A 4,018-nucleotide genomic window follows, 5' to 3' on the forward strand; every position below is an offset into this window, starting at 1 on the left:
GAAAAGAAGAGAATGTATCATAAAGGTCCGGGCTAGTAACCTATAAAAATATTGTAGAAGCAAGGGGTGAGTACCAAATCACACGGTACTCAGCAAGTAAACCTCTAAACACAAGCTAAGGAGATAAAATAAAGGTACTCCTACCACCCCAACCGAACCTCCACAATTACAACTTGCATACAAATCAGCCCAACCTAACAGCTCACAGTTTACATAGCACGTAGATCAACAATAACATTTAGACAAATTACATATCATCGACAACAACACTTTAACAAATTACATATCCTCAACAAAAATAATTCAACAAATTACATATCCTCGATAACAACACTTCAACAAATTACATACCCTCAACAATAACAATTCAACAAATTACATATCCTCAATAACAAGCTCAGTATATGTTAAAAGTGATAACATATCCTCAATAACACCCCAAGCTTGTGGTTTCTCTGGTTGAGCCAAATATACAACAGAACCCACGAAACATGTGATTCTTTAGATACATCATACAAGTACAAATATGTTCATATGCAAACCTATTTTCCCCCCTCAAATTATTGAAGTTCAACTATTTTACTTTGAACTTCAGTTACATATAACTTTAAATATCATAATTGAAATTTAATTTTGTCAAACCTACGTGTTTGAAGTGGATATATATATATAGGTGTAAGTTGAATGACAGTGTTAGAATAAGTTGTCCCTTTAATTTTTAGAGCAAACAACACTAATTTTATTAGTTTAGGGCCTAATTACGTTTGCTCTGAATTTTCAAAATGAAAATTCATGTTAGATTTTGATCTCTAGATATATGTATCTGACGCGTCTAAATACACGAAGTCAAAATTAGGTATATTTCATTTCATGTACATTGTATCGGATCCAAGTGGATGCACGGACTCTTTCGATTGTATCTCTCCTATCTCGCTTGCCTCTCTCCCAATGTATTTGTATTTCGTATTTGTATTTCGTCTCTCTTCACTCTCGCTTGTCTCTCTTCAAATGTATTTATATTACATTGTGTATCCTATAGAAAAAATACATATATCTATCATAAAATATGATATTCAATAATTAATTACAATGATACAATAGAAAGTCATTGTAATTAGGTTGTTTTTCCTAATTTTTAACAAATAAACTAGGTGTCCCATCCCATTTGGACTTGTAAGTGGGTTTGACCCAAGCTCATGGCCCTATGTAGTTGGGCCAAATGAACAACTGAACCCAAAAAACTTTTGCTTCTCTAGATATAAAATACAAGTACAAACACATCCAAATGCAAACCTGTTTTTGACCTTTTCAATAATTTGAAAGTTTTCACAACACAAAGTGATCCAACTAATTTCAAAACAAAACAATTTTTTCACTATCTATTGCTCCTGAAGTTATAGGACTTGTTTTCTCTAATTTCATTAGCGAAATCATCGTGAAATCCTAGAAATATTTGATCAATCTAAGATGAATAAAATTGAAAAATATTTTTTCATACCAAAAACACCCTAGACGTAATATTCGTGACTTAAAAAAAAATTAAAAATTGAGTGTTGCTGCCCAGGATCGAACTGGGGACCTTCAGTGTGTAAGACTGACGTGATAACCACTACACCACAGCAACTTTCATGTTTACAATTGTTATATTATATTATTATAATTATCTTACAAAGTATCTTTTATATATCTTTCAAGTTTATCAACATTTTGGAAAATAATAAAAAGAAAAATTTACCTATTGTCATTGTAAGAAAGCTCCTTAATGAAATGGAAAATCAATGAATCTCCATGTTGTTCGTAGTTTTCGAAAATGTTATTGAATATGTGTTGAATTTTTGTAAAGTAATGTATTTCTAAAAGAAACTGATACAAATACGATAGCCTAATATGTTATGTCTTATTATTATTAAAACTAGAAACTTCATATTATATATCCATTTCATTGTTTATTTCCTATAAAGAAATAATTGCGACCTATATTATTAAAATTTGGTAGTTCATAAGGTTAACTTTGTAAATTACCTAGCAGACTCCATTTATAATTTTTTCAGTAAGATGAGCTGTATATGTTATATGTTAAAATAAAAAAGAAGAGTACCATAGTAAAAGGAGGTGTAAATTAAAGTACATTTATTGAGGGGATTATATGATGAAAAAAATTATAAGTTCAAAAAACGTGTGCTTTTGGTGGACCATTAATAGCACTCACAAAAACTGAAAATTCATATAGAGTATTTCCTCTTTCACATATTATTTATTCACATTATTAGAAAAAAATTAAAATTAATTAAAAAAATTCTTTTTGCTGAAATTAATTCTTGTAAAGGTATAAATATTGTAAGTTTCAAAAAGGCTAAGGTATAAATTAATAGAAATATATTGATGGATAAGATAAAAAAGAGAAAATTACGCAATAAAGCAAATTTATAATATTTAATTAATCATCATAGCTATAGTTTGTTATAATTACCATTCACGACTAGCATTATACATTAATTATGTGGGCTGACTTCGAATTTGAATAATTATTATGTTTGTATTTGTATAATTCGCCAGAATATACAACTACATATTTATAATTCGTCAGGATATACAAATACATATTTATAATATACAATTATTTAACCTATATACATATACAATTCACCTCTCCAACTCTCTACCCTCTCACGCTTGCCTCGCTCCTCTCTCCTCTCTCTCCCAAACTCGTTTGCCCTATATACAAATGTATATGTATAATACACAATTATATACATATATAAGTCACCACTCTCCCACTCTCTGCCTTCTTTCGCTCGTCTCTCTCCTTCCGTTCCAGTCTCGCTCACCTCTCTCCTCTCTCTCCCAATCTCTCTTGCCATATATACAGATACATATGTATAATATACAATTATCTAACCAATATATATATATACAATTCACTTTTTTTCCACTCTTTTCCTCCTCTCTCGGCTCTCTCCTCTCTCGCAATCTCACGCGCCTCTCTTCTCCATATAACATGTAGCTACAAATTATAATTATAAAATTATAGCTATAAACAGTAATAAATTATTTTTAAAATGGACATATATGAAGTTTTCCTAAAATAAATATATAGAATGTATTAAAAAAAGGCTAAAGTATAAATTAATAGAAATATATATATTTTTGGGTACCACGTTCCAAATATGCTTCCACGAGTTTCTTCTCTCTCCCCATCCCCAACTCACATGTATACTTTAATTATCAGTGTGAGTTTTATATTTAATTTTATTTATTACAAATATGAGTTTCAATTAAAATAATCACGAATAACGTTTTATATGAATAAAATATTTCATCTCGATAAAATTTAAATAAATTATTAATATTAATTAAAAATTAAAAATTAAAGTATCATTATCTGATCATATTATATACAAATAATTTTAGGTGAGTTTATTTTTTGTTTACCGCAAGATTTTTTAAAAAATAAATTTTATTTTTATTATATTTAATACGCAAGTAGGATATTATTTATTCCCTAAAAACATATGTGTATATGTTACACAAATCATAGAAATGAGGAAAAGAAATTAAGAGCAGAGAGTTAGATTGGATGGGATATAATTATTTGGAGTCGGTGGATTGGAGGTAAAAAGAATTTTAAATTTTATTTTTTAAAAAATTAACTACTTTTGTTTTAAGATAGATATACTTTAGTCTTTTAACTTTTAACTAATATCGATAATTTATATTAAAAAAAATGTCAAGGTAAAGTGTTTCATTCATCTCGAATAATAAGATTTTTCTTTTAAGTAAAAGAAAGAATATAATACACATACTATTGAAGTATGTTTCTCAAATTAATGTGTAATAATTTAGGTATGCATTTTTAATAATTTAGATATAAAATTTTAAAAAAAAGACAATTTAAGTATATTTATGATGCTTTACTTTACTATGGTTATTTCGAATCCTTTAAAAATACTTCCCAATATACATGTATCATCCAAAAGTATGGAAATACAAAAAAAAAAAACAAAAAGAGTTCGAGCTA

At 27.9% G+C, this 4,018-nt stretch overlaps 1 non-coding gene across 1 annotated transcript; it reads right to left on the reverse strand.

Moving 5' to 3' along the window:
* Nucleotides 1-1,551: 1,551 nt before the first annotated feature.
* On the reverse strand, nucleotides 1,552-1,624 carry TRNAV-UAC (transfer RNA valine (anticodon UAC)). Its single transcript has one exon. It is a non-coding gene; the product is annotated as a tRNA-Val (tRNA).
* Between the last annotated feature and the right edge of the window lie 2,394 nt (nucleotides 1,625-4,018).

Source organism: Solanum lycopersicum, chromosome 1 (genome assembly GCF_036512215.1).
Source record: "Solanum lycopersicum chromosome 1, SLM_r2.1".
NCBI classification, from domain to species: Eukaryota; Viridiplantae; Streptophyta; class Magnoliopsida; order Solanales; family Solanaceae; genus Solanum; species Solanum lycopersicum.